We start from the raw sequence: 16,250 nt of genomic DNA, 5'->3' as shown, positions 1-16,250 counted from the left end.
CCAGGAGGCAGAGGAGATTAGGCTGTTGGAGAAAATGTAGTCAGAAGAGAGCAGATCTGAGGTAGTCAGATCAACTTAGTGGGAGGAAAGATAGAGTGAAGACTTCGCAACACAGATTAGTGAGTGGAGCCAACTTCGCTAGTAGGTGTTTACTAAGATGTTAGGCGCAGAAGAGCGTTTTCCTTCTGTAGCTGGACTATAGACTTGCATCCCTGACCAGTAGGAGAAGAGTTTGCCTCCCTGGAAAAGAAACAAGCATTCCTAGGAATTCATTGGTGATAAGAGCCATTATTGAGGGCCACAGACACCTTTGAATGGTGGAGGTTTATTAGCTTCAGGCAGCCACACCAACCTTTTAAGGGACAGTTGAGTTTTCCTGTCTAGAAATATTTAGCTTGTAGGGAAAGACAAGGAATAGGATCCAAATCATCTAAAGGAACCAGGTACACCTAACCCACTGCTCCAAAGTCCAAGAAACCTGACAAGCCCTAAACAGTGGATTTGCAGAATTACCTCTGTACCATCTAGAGACTGCATATTTGTACTACTGCAACTAAAAGACATCCAAAGTAAAAGTTGTGAGTTGCATCTTACCACTGTCTACCTCCTTATTACTACCTATGATTGTACCACCATTAACGGTACTGGCGTCACGACAAAAACCATCAAGGGACTCAGCCGCAACAAGCGCCCTAAGCACCCTTAACATCAAGGGCACCTCAACCACCATCTTGGCTGATGCTTCCTACCACAGAGCGTGCCCCGGAGGATTTCGTGCTGTCCACCTCAACACTGTGCTGCCGGCCCAGGGAGGCTATCTGCTAACCGTGAGAAAACTGATGAACTGTGTGTTATACCATTTGACCCCTCATCGGTCTACCGTGAACCTTACGTGTACCCCCTGCGACTGGCTGGCTGCATAATCTTTTTATTGGCGTCACGAACAGGATAATTAACCCCTGCGCCATATTTGAGAGACAGTCGCATGTGAATAAGCCCCTTTATTTGATTGAAAGCCTTTTGCTTATTGTGCGCTATTTTGGGCTACAGAATTGTTCAAATTGATTGCAAAGTATATGGAGGTGCTATAATAGTCCCCAGCATCAAAACCGCAGTGTCAAAAGTGAGAAAATTCAACATTTGTGTGTCACTATAACTGCTTGCTGTCAGTGAATAGACTGTTACTGTTCAACTAATATGGCCGCCGGAGCTCCAATTTGAAAAATAATACTGCGCCATCACTGTATGCAAATTGGCGACACCCCGTGCAGAGCGGGAAACCAGTGTGCCGCCCTTTTATGCAAAGTTGTCCGGTTAATGCCCATCCTACCTGTACTGTGTGGGTTCCGAGAGGTGGACCCTGTATGCAACACCGCACCGCTCTCCTTGCCCTAGGAAGAGTCCAATCATCGAAATAAAATGGGTGGAACTATGTGTGGATTAACAATGTGCCTACCTATTAACAGTTGGGACGAATGTGCAGACACAGATATAGTCCCCTATGAACCTCTTTATGCACAAAGGATTGCCCCAGCCTTGTGTGTCACCAAACAACCAGATCCAATAGGGGTACTGACCGATATTGTGCCGAAGGTCCGACTTGCTGAGACCGCCCCCCGTGTGGTGGATAATGGTTGCGCCGCTCCCGTCATTCAAACAGACCTGGGAGGCGGACCTAGAACTTTGGAAGAGCGTGATGTGCGTGCGCACGTAAGAAGCAAAAGTGCCGATCGCTGCAGAGAGAGAGAGAGAAAGTGCAGGAGCAGCATGGCTGAGAAATCAGAGCGCTCCGTAGCTGAACATGATTCCGGACGGAAACAGGTCACCGCTCTGCCTTGGACCCCCACAGAGATGACTCCGGAGCGACAAGCTCAAGTGCAGGAGTTGTGGGATCGTCACTGGAGGGAGCGCAGTGAAGACCGTGGCCCTGAGTCTGCAAAAGATAGTGCAGGTCAGAATGCAGCCGCGACGCCGCGACCCCAGTCGCATACATCAGCCAAAAGGTCAGGTCACCCTGAAAAGGTACCCACTATAGCGTGGCCCACCATGGAGCACACCGCGCTCTGGGCAAAGTTGTCAGCAGAGATAAAAGCTGCCCGGCTGCAGCGTAATCATGCTTGTAAGCACTATAATGAAGAACTTACCCGTAAACTGCTGGAGGCACCGTTAGAGGATTTCCCGTTACCGGTACATAAACTGGGCCGAGTGTTGGACTTCTGTAAGCAGAGAGGGTTTGGGTTCATCCGCGACCTATCAACAGATCGTGAGTACTACGTGAATCGCCGGTCTGTAAAAAGAAAAGAACTTCCCCCTTGGCTCCATAGCCTATAAATTGGAGAGGTGGTTGAGTTCACTCCTGCAGAGGGTACACGTGGGCCCTACGCCACTGCAGTTCGTAGGCCAGGCCAACCTACAGAGCCCCAGGAACTTACTCAGGACTCTGATTCTAAGGAGGAATTAGAGGAGAGACTTCCTACCGCCCCTGTGTGGCCGCCTGATGCAAAATACATACCACCCAGTACAACCCAAAATCAATATGCTACTGGGTTTGCAGAAACCAACATCCTTTGGCAACCCGCCATTGTTACCAAAGATCCAGACACAAAACCCAAACCTCAAAGGGAAAGGGTCAGAAGAAAGAGGCCTGAGCCACAGACCCTCAATACCTCTACAGAAGACTGTGAAATGTTGTTCCAGCAGCTAGCTGTACAGCCATTACAAATGATCGTAGTCTCACTTTGTGAAGGGGAACCGGCTGGTCCCTCAATACCAAAGAAATCGTCTGAGAGTCCAAATCCTGTGACCAGGAGTGACCCTACTGCTGGGCTGGTTTGCAAAGAGAAAAAGGAACCGCCCCCTGTCTTTGAAAAAGTCAAGCAAGACCTCAACTTGCCATCTACACCTAAACAGCAGGTGATGGAGAGACGTCCAGAAGGATCATCCCCCGATTCCTGGGATTCTGGGAGCCCTATCCCGACGGATGTGTCTTCCTGCTCGGATCCCTACAATTAAGTAGGCCGTCTTATCCGTAATATGGAGCAGGAGCTGCTATTGTTTGAGAGGACTTCTCTTCCTGTTTTGTATTGAGCCCCTCTCTAAGTTCTTTTGCAAGGACTCCATCCAAGACTCCACCTACCTCAAGAATGTTGCACTAATGTGTGTTTTACCATGTTTAACCCCTTTTTACCCCATTTTCAGCTTATCAAGGGACTTTATTAATGCAACGTTTAAAGTGAAATACCCAGAAGGACTTTTCTGTGCTCAATTGTTTTACAACAAAGTCTTTGCACTTTAAAAGAAAATAAATGTTTTTATACATGTTTTATATCCCATTTCAGGAATGGACTTTATTTTCTAAACCCATATCATGGACTTTACTGCCCTTATGTGAGATCATTCTCTTATAACCATTTTTGCCGTAACACACCTACCGTAAAGAGAAAAATGTATGTGATATATTTTATATATTTGCCTAGAATGTATTTTTGTGCATAACCCTTTATTTAGAGGAGGTTATTGAAGAGTCATGATAATACATTGCAATGTCTGTATTCACATGTGTATATTTGGTGGTGTGTATTTGGTGTATTTCAGGACACGGCTTAGAGATCCACAGCTTCAGACAATACCAACGTCGAGGGCGACTTACATTTTACCATGGGGGTATGCAGCGTCCCACTACGTGTGTGTGGGCACTGCTTAAAAGCACTTTTTATATTTTTACCAGCACTAGGTTGTCATGTATAACTTTGCATTTGTGCATCTGCAAAATCCCTGTTAACAGGCCTATTAGGTGTAATTTATACATCCCGCCACTAGATGGGGATAAAGTTCAGGTACTATATATATCTAGGTCAGGCCTAGTTAGTCAGTTGAGACCAGGAGGGAGAGAAGATTAGGCAGTTGGAGAAAATGTAGTCAGAAGAGAGCAGATCTGAGGTAGTCAGATCAACTTAGTGGGAGGAAAGATAGAGTGAAGACTTCGCAACACAGATTAGTGAGTGGAGCCAACTTCGCTAGTATGTGTTTACTCAGATGTTAGGCGCAGAAGAGCGTTTTCCTTCTGTAGCTGGACTATAGACTTGCATCCCTGACCAGTAGGAGAAGAGTTTGCCTCCCTGGAAAAGAAACAAGCATTCCTAGGAATTCATCGGTGATAAGAGCCATTATTGAGGGCCACAGACACCTTTGCATGGTGGAGGTTTATTAGCTTCAGGCAGCCACACCAACCTTTTAAGGGACAGTTGAGTTTTGCAGCTTGTAGGGAAAGAAATATTTAGCTTGTAGGGAAAGACAATGAATAGGATCCAAAGCATCTAAAGGAACCAGGTACACCTAACCCACTGCTCCAAAGTCCAAGAAACCTGACAAGCCCTAAACAGTGGATTTGCAGAATTACCTCTGTACCATCTAGAGACTGCATATTTGTACTACTGCAACTAAAAGACATCCAAAGTAAAAGTTGTGAGTTGCATCTTACCACTGTCTACCTCCTTATTACTACCTATGGTTGTACCACCATTAACGGTACTGGCGTCACGACAAAAACCATCAAGGGACAGCCACAACATGCACCCTAAGCACCCTTAACGTCAAGGGCACCTCAACCACCATCTTGATAGGGGCAAGGCCGAAATTGGCGCTTGCCCCTCATGGTGTCATTGAGACACATTATATGTTTTTTGCCATGTTTTCTTCCCCCCCCCCCTGTTCTCTTTTCTCCCTGGTTTTTCTCCTCAGGTTAAGCCGGCAACTGGACGGCAGGTGATTGGTCCGGGACGGTTGCTGTCCGGTTGCTGGGCTTAGGTGATTGGTCCAGAACGGTTGCTGTCCGGTTGCTGGGCTTAGGCTATTTTTAGCCAGAATCAAGGATTGGCCTGGAGGTTCTGTGGCGGGAACTGGACCTGTATTTAAGGTCGGTCACTCACCTGGGTCTTGGCTGTCGGAATCTTCAATCAAGAAGGAAGCATCCCCCGCCCGCCCTCCCTGTTCTTTGTCGCGGTCTTGATAAATTTGGGGGGGGGTTAGTCGCCCAGTCTTTTGGGTGGACGGATATTAACTTAAGGGATTTTTTGGTATTTATTTCATTTAAAATCTGTATGATTAATTTATTGTGGTAATATTTATTGGTTAACCCCCAGATTTAATAAAGACCGCGGCCTTATTTATCCACAATTGGTTGTCAGTCTTTTATTATTATTATAGGTATTATTTATAGGGTTTTGTTAGTTGTCGATTGTGACACCATGGCTGATGCTTCCTACCACAGAGCGTGCCCGGAGGATTTCGTGCTGTCCACCTCAACACTGTGCTGCCAGACCAGGGAAGCTATCTGCTAACGTGAGTAAACTGATGAACTGTGTGTTATACCATTTGACCCCTCATCGGTCCACCGTGAACCTCATGTGTACCCCCTGCGACTGGCTGGCTGCATGAGCATCAGCGTCTGTTCTAAGATAAATATGAGAGGGAAAACATTGTTCATGATGCAGTTGTTCCTGCTGAAAAAATTTGTGGCCTCTTTGAAAGGGCTTAAGCACACGACAGGCGTCTCGGATGACCTGCCACTGCATGACAAAATCGTTCACAGCTTTCCGGTGCTCGGACAGACACTCAATCATGTGCAATGTCGAATTCCAGTGAGTTGGCACATTGCAGATTAAGCTGTGTAGCAGCATGCCATTCTGTCGCTGCAGGTCCAGGAGAGTTTTCCTCACCATGTAAGTGTGGCTGAAGTGCTTGGACTTCCTCCTGAACTTTGCCAGAATCTTGTGCAAGCCAGTGTACTTCTTTAGAAAATGCTGCACCACTAGGTTGATGACATGCTTGATGTACTTGAGCAACTGCTCGCCGGTGTGGCTACTCTCTCCCAGGCTGATCAGCATTAACATGGTGTCCCAAAATATATATATTTTTTTAACTGTGTGGAAATAGAATTCACGGAAACTGACAATTGAGGCCTAACACTCAATTTCTTGTTATCACTCACAGGTAGATTTTTGCCCTACCTTGTAGTAATTACATATATATGCTGGTTTAATTACATTTAACAATCCAAAAAATATTTTTTATTACAACCATGTGGAAACTGAATATACACAGACCAAAAATATAAACGCAACACTTTCGGGTTTTGCTACCATTTTGCATGAGCTGAACTTAAAGATCTAAAACATTTTCTACTCTGCGTATACGACAGCATGTTCCAGTTCCTGCCAATATTCTGCAACTTTGCACAGCTTTAGAAGACGAGTGGACCAACATTCCACAGGCCACAATCAATCAACCACCAAAGGGTGGCCACACCAGATACTGAGTAGTTTTCTGACCCCCCCCCCCCCCCTCATTAAGGCAAAACTGTGCACATTTCAGAGTGGGCTTTTATTGTGGGCAGTCTAAGGCACACCTGTACAATATTCATGCTGTCTAATCAGCACCTTGATATGCCACATCTCTGAGGTGGGATGGATTATATTGGCAAAGGAGAAGTGCTCACTAACACAGATTTAGACAGATTTGTGAACAATATTTGAGAGTAATAGGTCTTTTGTGTATGTAGAAAATGTTTCAGATCTTTGAGTTCAGCTCATGCAAAATGGGAGCAAAACCAAAACTGCTGCATTTATATTTTTGGTCAGTATATATAAGCGGAAAATTGAGGCTTGATGCTCAATTTCTACTTAATACACACAAGTAGATTGCGGCCACACCGTGGGTATTGCTGTAGTAATTGTACACATATACACACACTGGGTAATTATATTGATCCCCAGGCACAGCCAGCCACAGGTCCTGTTTCCTTTTTCCATGGCTATCAGCTGCCCTGCTTCTCCCTATTGTACAAAACAAAACACAGTTCTTCTTTGGAATTCTAACTTTTCCCTTCACTGTCCCTGGCAATAGGCTTGATTGATTTCTGACTGTCCCGGATTGATTTTTTACTGTCCCTAACTCCCTAAGATTGTTTTCATGACAGACACTGTAACACCCCACCACCCCCTCTCACAGCCCAGCACAGGATGGTATTCTGCTTGTTCTGCTAGGGCACCTCCCTGCCTGCTGCAGCACTGATCAACTGACTCATCAATGCTGTCTGTCAGCCTGGGAGCCAATCTGGGCAAGCCCTCCCCCCACTTCCTCTCAGGGTCGAGAATCCTTCTTCCTCCCTAGTGCTTTTTTCCCACTGACATATGTGTAAGCCGTGAACCGGGGTGGGCTCCCCAGAATACAGACAAGGAAAGCGACACTGACACCAGCTTACTATGCAAGAACAGAAACTTTACTTAGACGAGTAACATAGTACATAAGGCCGAAAAAAAGACATTTGTCCATCCAGTTCGGCCTGTTATCCTGCAAGTTGATCCAGAGGAAGGCAAAAAAAAACTGTGAGGTAGAAGCCAATTTTCCTCACTTTAGGGGAATAAAAAATTCCTTCCCGACTCCAATCAGGCAATCAGAATAACTCCCTGGATCAACGACCCCTCTCTAGTAGCTATAGCCTGTAATATTATTACACTCCAGAAATACATCCAGGCCCCTCTTGAATACCTTTATTGTACTCACCATCACCACCTCCTCAGGCAGAGAGTTCCATAGTCTCACTGCTCTTACCGTAAAGAATCCTCTTCTATGTTTGTGTACAAACCTTCTTTCCTCCAAACGCAGAGGATGTCCCCTCGTCACAGTCACAGTCCTGGGGATAAATAGATGATGGGATAGATCTCTGTACTGCCCCCTGATATATTTATACATAGTAATTAGATCTCCCCTCAGTCGTCTTTTTTTTAACGTGAATAACCCTAATTTTGATAATCTTTCAGGGTACTGTAGTTGCCCCATTCCAGTTATTACTTTAGTTGCCCTCCTCTGGACCCTCTCCAGCTCTGCTATGTCTGCCTTGTTTACTGGAGCCCAGAACTGTACACAGTACTCCATGTGTGGTCTGACTAATGATTTGTAAAGTAGTAGGAATATGTTCTCATCACGGGCATCTATGCCCCTTTTGATGCAACCCATTATCTTATTGGCCTTGGCAGCAGCTGCCTGACACTGTTTTTTGCAGCTTAGTTTGCTGTTTATTAAAATTCCTAGATCCTTTTCCATGTCAGTGTTACCGAGTGTTTTATCATTTAGTATGTACGGGTGACTTGCATTATTCCTTCCCATGTGCATAACTTTACATTTGTCAGTGTTAAACCTCATCTGCCACTTATCTGCCCAAGCCTCCAATCTATCCAGATCCCTCTGTAGTAGTATACTGTCCTCTTCGGTGTTAATTACTTTACACAGTTTAGTGTCATCTGCGAAAATTGATATTTTACTATGCAAGCCTTCTACAAGATCATTAATAAATATATTAAAGAGAATAGGGCCCAATACTGACCCCTGAGGTACTCCACTAGTGACAGTGACCCAATCTGAGTATGTACCGTTAATAACCACCCTCTGTTTTCTATCATTGAGCCAGTTACTTACCCACTTACAGACGTTTTCTCCCAGTCCAAGCATTCTCATTTTATATACTAACCTTTTATGTGGTACAGTGTCAAATGCTTTGGAGAAGTCCAGATATACGACATCCATTGATTCGCCGCTGTTAAGTCTAGAACTTACCTCCTCATAGAAACTGATTAAATTAGTTTGACATGACCGATCCCTCACGAAGCCATGCTGATATGGCGTTATTTGCTTATTTCCGTTAAGATGCTCTAACATAGCATCTCTCAGAAAACCTTCAAACAGTTTACCCACAACAGATGTTAAACTTACCGGCCTATAGTTTCCAGGCTCTGTTTTTGGACCCTTTTTGAATATTGGCACCACATTTGCCATGCGCCAATCCTGTGGGACATTCCCTGTCAGTATAGAGTCCGCAAATATCAGAAATAAGGGTCTGGCTATGACATTACTTAATTCCCTTAGGATACGGGGGTGTATGCCATCCGGTCCTGGCGATTTGTCTATTTTGATCTTTTTAAGTCGCTGTTGTACTTCTTCCTGGGTCAGACAGGACACTTTTAATGGGGAATTTATTTCAACATTCAGCATTTCATCTGACAGTTTATATTCCTCAGTGAATACACTGGAGAAAAAAATATTTAACAGCTTTGCTTTCTCCTCGTCGCTCTCTGCGAATCCCCCCTCATTACTCTTTAAAGGGCCGACACCTTCAGATTTATACTTTTTAACATTTATATAATTGAAGAACATTTTAGGGTTAGTTTTAATCTCTTTGGCAATTAATCTCTCGGTCTCTAGTTTATTTGTTTTTTACATGTTCTGTTTTTTTCCTTATAGTTTTTCAGTGCTTCCGTGCTACCCTCCTGTTTTAGTGTTTCATATGCTTTCTTTTTGTCATTTATTGCTTTCTTTACAGTTCTGTTTATCCACATTGGTTTATTTTTGTTCCTTAACCTTTTATTCCCATACGGTATGTACCTCTCACAATGAGATTTTAGGATGTTTTTAAAGATATCCCATTTTGTGGCTGTATTTTTATTTTTGAGGACTTTGTCCCAGTTAGTTAGGCCTATGGCCTCTCTTAGTTGGCTAAATTTAGCTTTTTTGAAGTTTGGTATTTTTGTTCCTCCCTGTAGAAACGCTCTTTTGAATGATAATTGGAAGGTTATTATTTTATGGTCACTATTTCCCAGGTGTCCCCCAACCTGCACGTCTGTTGTTCTGTCAGGTCTATTGGTTAATACTAAGTTCAGTATGGCCGTCCCTCTAGTAGGGTCCTGAACCAGTTGGGAGAGATAATTGTCTTTGGTTATTGCCAAGAATCTGTTTCCTTCATGAGATATACAAGTTTCAGTTTCCCAGTCTATATCTGGGTAGTTGAAGTCCCCCATAATAACCACCTCGTTATGATTTGCCGCCTTGTCTATCTCGTTTAGTAGTAGATTTTCTGTGGACTCTGGTATATTAGGTGGTTTATAGTAAACTCCTATTAGTAATTTGTTGTTGTTTTAGCTCCATGTATCTCTACCCACAGTGACTCCACATGTTCATGTCCCTCACTTATATCTTCACGGAGTGTGGGCTTTAGACAGGACTTTACATAAAGGCAAACCCCTCCCCCTCTCCGGTTTTGACGATCCTTTCTAAACAGACTGTAACCTTGTACATTAACCGCCCAGTCATAGCTATCATCCAGCCATGTCTCAGTTATTCCCACTATGTCAAAGTCCTCCTCACACATCACTAATTCCAGTTCACCAGTTTTATTAGTCAGGCTTCTGGCATTAGTATACATACATTTGAGAGGTTTATGTATATTTTTTACCCTACACCTTTCCTTCTGAACTTTTCTAGTCACTCCTTCCATTCCTCCCCCAGTCCCACTACCTTGCCCCCGGTCTCTATCTGCACTATCTTCCCCTTCTATAGTGTAATTACCCTCCCCCCCAGTCCCTAGTTTAAACACTCCTCCAACCTTCTAGTCCTCTTCTTCCCCAACACAGCTGCCCCTTCCCCAATGAGGTGCAGCCCGTCCCTACGATAGAGCCTGTAGTCGGCCCAGTTCTCCAAGAACCCAAACCCCTCCATCCTACACCAGTTCTTGAGCCACTTGTTAATTTCCCTAATCTCCCGCTGCCTTTCTTGTGTGGCCCGTGGTACAGGTAGTATTTCGGAAAATACTACCTTTGAGGTCCTTGCCCTAAGCTTTTGACCTAAATCCCTGAAATCATTTTTAAGGACTCTCCACCTACCCCTAACTTGGTCATTGGTTCCGATATGGACCATGACCGCTGGATCTTCTCCAGCCCCTCCCAGTAATCTGTCAACCCGATCCGCGATGTGTCGAACTCTAGCGCCAGGAAGACAGGACACTGTTCGGCGATCACGGTCTTTGTGACAGATTTCCCTATCTGTTCCCCTAATAATTGAGTCTCCCACTACCAGCACCTGTCTGGCCTGCCCTGCTCTCCTGGTCCCCTGCTTACCGGAGCTGACATTCCCCTGACTGGCAGAGGAAGTGTCCGGCTGCGGCAGTGCCGTCCCTGGACTGATATCCCCCTCATCTGCCAAACGTGCCAACTTGTTGGGGTGTGTCAGATCAGGGCTAGCCTCCCTGGCACTCTTCCCTCTACCCAACTTTCTAACTGTTACTCAGCTAGCTACCTCACTTTCCTCAGCCTCCTCTCTGTCACCCTCCCCCTCATCTACCCCAAAGAGTGCTTGCTCGGTGAGAAGCAAACTTTTTTGCAAATTGTCAATGCCTCTCAGTGTTGCAACTTGCCCGTTTAGAGACTCGATTAGCGATTCCAAACGGGTAATTTGCTCACATCTTGAACAAAGATATACACACTTGAACGGCTGTTCCAGCACTGCATACATCATGCAAGATGTACACTGGACTGCGTTGTCAATTGTGCAACACATACTAAATGGGGATTACACCACAAAAGCAAAAAATACAATACAATGTAGTAATAAGATACAGGCTAATTGCAGTCCCCCACTGAAGTCCCTGAATCTAAAGTCACTTAATCTTAAGTCACACACTTAATCAACCACGCGTCGCGGTCAAACTCGTGTTATATATCTCCTTATATAAATATAAATGCAGCTCACTACACCAGCCTGGTTTGCTTCCCCTCTGGATTCAAAAAGGCTGTGCTGCTCTTACTGCTGAGTTTTTATAGTCTCCTAATTAGACAGCCACATACTAATTAAACAGCCACACCCTAATTGCTCACCTGTGCAACACCTGGAGAAGGAAAAAAAAAAGTGTTATCACAGCACACAATACAGTCAAACACAGCCACTCATCAATGTCCACAAATAATTTAGCTCTCAGATACTCCCTCACTTAATCTTAAGTCACACACTTACGCAACCACACTTAATCAACCACGCGTCGCGGTCAAACTCGCGTTATATATCTCCTTATATAAATATAAATGCAGCTCACTACACCAGCCTGGTTTGTTTCCCCTCTGGATTCAAAAACATAAGAACAATACAAACATGCATAGAAAACGCTATATCCCCGGACCCACAGTCAATGTCCCTGCCCACTGGACAGGCCTAGCCGATGGCCTGCAAGTCGTGCTGTGCAGCTACAGAGGACACCCCTAGCCGATGGCGAACGCAGCAGAGCCTGCAAGTCAATGACTGCGCTGCAGTCCAGTACAGTACAGCCTAGCAAAACAATCTAATCCTAACTAACTATCTAATGCTAGGCCTAGGCTAGTCTCTGTATCTTCAGGCGCCACAAAATGTAACATTCAGTAACCTGGTGTACTGACCTGCGTCCGTTCTGGGCCCGAGGATGTAGCCTACCAGGGATGGCCACCAACCTCTTAGCAACCGTGCGGCCTTGCTTGATGATGAGGCCTTCTGTCCACACACTGAACTGGTCTTCCTGGGACAACCTCTCTTTCAGAAGAGCTGGATTCAGTCAGGGTATAACAGCCACTCTCCTTCTTCTGAGTGTCCATTAACTGCCAGACATCTGCAAGCCAGGATGGAATCGGATTCAGTCCCTCACAGCACAATCCTTCCACCACCATGCCAGATCAACACACTTCCTGGTTCACTCACAGGAAGCAGCATGAGTCATCATCTGTTTTGCATATTCAAATCTCAGAGTGTGCTGGCTGTAGCTGCAAAACAGTGGCCTCTAGTGCCTGGAATGCCAAATGACAGTTTAAGTACATACATTATGCAGAAATAGCTGTTTCACAATCTCACATATGCACTAAAATGGCTCTACGCGCCGTTTTAGTGGATTCGTCTGACTGAACTCGATTTGGTCCGAACTGGTTCACTCTTTCACTCATCCTTTATCGAAATGCTTAAAGGGATTCTGTCACCTCTTTTTACCCTATAGAGTTGCGGACATACACAGCTAGATCGCCGCTAGCATGTCAGCCATATACCTGTCCCATAGCTCTGTGGTTTTATTGAGTGTAAAAAATGATTTTATATATATATGTAAATCAGACTGGTAAGGAGGGGCTGTACTAACCGTTCTGGAGCCCAGCCACGACCCCCTGTGAAGGAGCTCAGCACCGCCTGTATCCACGAATCTCCTCATTGCTCAGAAAGTCAGATCGCCATAATCTCATGATGCACAGGGGGACGTGGCTGGGCTCCACAACAATTAGTGCAGCCCCTTGGGCTCCTTACCAGGCTGATTTACATATATATAAAATTATTTTTTACACTCAATAAAACCACACAGAGCTATGGGACAGGTATATTGCGGACATGCTAGCGGCGATCTAGCCGTGCATGTCCGCAACTCTATAGGGTAAAAAGAGGTGACAGAATCCCTTTAAGCATACATTGCTAGAGATGGTTTTTACCTGTTATATTCCTTAATAATGTTTTTTGCACAAGTGTTGAATTTTCAGTTGACTCAAATTGCTTTGTACCCCCATAAAGGGTACCTTATTTTTGGTATGGCTGTGATAATAACCGGCAGGGTACCATATGTACTATAGTATTATGTAGTACCTTTGTGTTACCGTGTTATCTTAGATATGTCCTTCTTAAGTCCTTTTAAGTGTATTGTATTATTGATCTAAAAATGTCATCAGACATCATATAGCACATGACAACCTCTTTCTATCAAAGCTAGAACCAGCTCCATGCCTCACATGGATCCAGAGATCTCCCCATTTAATTGCTCCAATTGTTCTCCTTGATTTATTTCAAACTGGCAGCTTAGAGGGGAGTGTCCTTTCTCAGAGATGTGTCCTTTCTGCTGCAGCCGGTGGCAGTTGAAGGATTGAAAAGACAGATTTGTTGTTATCTAGGCTTTCCTGTAGGGTTCACGATTTGTTCATGGAGGGGGGGGGGGGGGGATTTGGGCTGGGGGGGGGGGGAGGGAGGGAGGGAGGGAGAGGGTGGTTGCTAGGATAAATGCATCTATTGTCTAAATTTTGGTCCTATGTTCTATACATTATGTACTGCTGTATGACGACCTTGTATGATGTTATCATATGTTACTGCTGTATACTGACTCTGCATTTTGAAAAGAAAAGGAAAAAAAGACAATGTATTGTTTTGAAATAAGATGCTTTTATTTGATTAATAAAAACGATTTGATTTAAAAAGAAAAGACAGATTTAATTGAATAACTCAGTAACTATAATACATTTTTTAATTTCATGCAATTACAAGAGTATTCAGATCCAGGTACTGTAGAACTTTTTTGTGGGACAACCCCTTTAAGTTATGCCAGAAAACTGGCGTGAAAAAGTCACAAACTGTGTGTTTGCCACTATTTCATCACCACTTGCATAAAAACGAATGCGAAAGTGGTATTTCTCCACCGACCTTGACACTTTCCTGAAAAGGGAATGTGACGAGGGTGGGGAGTAGGCGGGTCCAGCGCCTTGCCACATTTATCATCTTCTATGCCAGTTTTCTGGCGTAAAACAACACTGAAATCTACACTATCCAGGGTCTAGCATAGATATCAGTATAGGCGCATGGACTGCCAGATGCTATGCCTAATTTGTGATGAGGCGTATTCCACCTATGATTAATCTTTCCCTAGGGTGAACCTTTTAGAGACTGAGTGCCCAAACTGCTACCCAAAACTCACTCATTTATGGCAAAGTGCCAACACAGCCATTTAACCTGAATACTGAAAAATACCAGCCAAGTTAGGGTCCATTCACACGTCCGGAATGTTTTGCGGATCCGCAAAACACCGGGCTGGCACCCCAATAGAAATGCCTATTCTTGTCCGCAGCTGCGGACAAGAATAGGACATGTTCTATTTCTTCGTGGAGCCGCGGCCCAAAATCAACTACTCTCCTTTATTCCATAAAAAGCATACATTTTATAACAGTATAGATAACCGACAAATCTGGCACATCACCAAAGGGGTTGGAAAGCGAAACTAACGATTTGATTGGTTATTCATAAAAGGTAATACTTCCACATCATACTAATAAAATTCTACTAATTAAAAAAGATTCTGCTGAATCTTATCTCAAGGTTAGTACTCGTTAGCAGCGCATTCTAAACTAACAAGGAGTTAACTCTCTCTTGTATGTCAGACTCTGATAAGGAAGCAAGGGGGCTGCTTACCTTGGCCTTGCAGCTAGGAGCATTTGATTTTTATACACAGAGACTCCCTACGTCCTGCCAGCTGGTTCATTCATTTTTCCACATATGTACAAGATGGAGAACATGTTCATACAAAATGAATTCTCATTCCTCACAGACCCAAAGTGTGGACGTCTGAATGGAGCCTAAAGCTGTGGGGGCATGGCTTAACACAGACCCAGTAAAATGAATGCCCCCGTTGATGCTCTCTAGTATTAAAAATGTCAAATTAGTGACCCCCAGTTTAAATAAGACTCCCATTAGTGGTCCCCGGTATTATTAATGCCCCATTATTGGCCCCCAGTATTAATAAGGCCCCCATTAAAATTAATGCCTCCATTAGTGCCCCCTAGTATTATTTTCCCTCCAGTAGTGGCTCCCAGTATTAATAATGTCCCATTAGCGGCCACAGTATTATTAATGCCCCTTCCCTACTCTTCTTGTGCAAAAAAAAAATAATAACAACTCACCTCATCCATTTGTTCACACCACAGTAATAACTCGCTGTTGACTGGAAGCTCAGGACAACACCTGCTCTCCAGTGTGATGACGTTTCGTAGGTCCTGCTGCTTCCAGTCAAAGCTGCAAAATGTTATCACGCTGGAGTGCAGGTCCTGTCATGCGCATCCACTGAGCAGCGAGTGTTCCCCCTAGCGCAATGGATAAGGTGAGTTTTATTTGCCCCCCCAGAAGAGGGGGCAAAGGCTGTACTAATGAGTGTTCTGCCATGGTAGCGGTGATTAGTAATAGTGCACAGGTGGCAACCCTACGCACAGCCCGCACAGAGCCACGTGCCCACAGAGACTGTTCTGAGTGCCCCCTCTGGGACACGTGCCAAAGGTTCGCCACCACTGCCCTGGGCGTTTACTGTATAGGCCCAGTTACTTTTGTGTATAGTCACATTGCTGTGAGTGTGGTGAGCTGAAATCCTGAGTTTTTTTCCATCAAGCTATAGCCACATCTGAATATATTCAGATGAAGATTGAGCTATAATAAAAAATATATACAGTGAAATCTCTCTAAAAGCCAGCGATTAAAAAGGCCACCCCCTTATCCAAACCAGATCTGTTATGACAGATTTTACAGTCCACCATAACGCATACTGTCCTTCTTCTTTGGGAAGTCCATTCCTGTAGAAGACCACTGTTCTTTGTCATTTTGAGCAGTCATTTTGTGTT

The 16,250-nt window shown here is 44.5% G+C and overlaps 1 protein-coding gene across 1 annotated transcript in view; it reads left to right on the top strand.

The window, feature by feature from the left end:
- The window catches only part of B4GALNT2 (beta-1,4-N-acetyl-galactosaminyltransferase 2), a 184,607-nt gene that overhangs the window by 105,010 nt on the left and 63,347 nt on the right, over window positions 1–16,250 (top strand). The gene's annotated exons all lie outside the window — the stretch shown is intronic.

Source organism: Bufo bufo, chromosome 6, assembly GCF_905171765.1.
Source record: "Bufo bufo chromosome 6, aBufBuf1.1, whole genome shotgun sequence".
NCBI lineage: Eukaryota > Metazoa > Chordata > Amphibia > Anura > Bufonidae > Bufo > Bufo bufo.
This window is presented reverse-complemented; position numbering and strand designations above follow the sequence as displayed.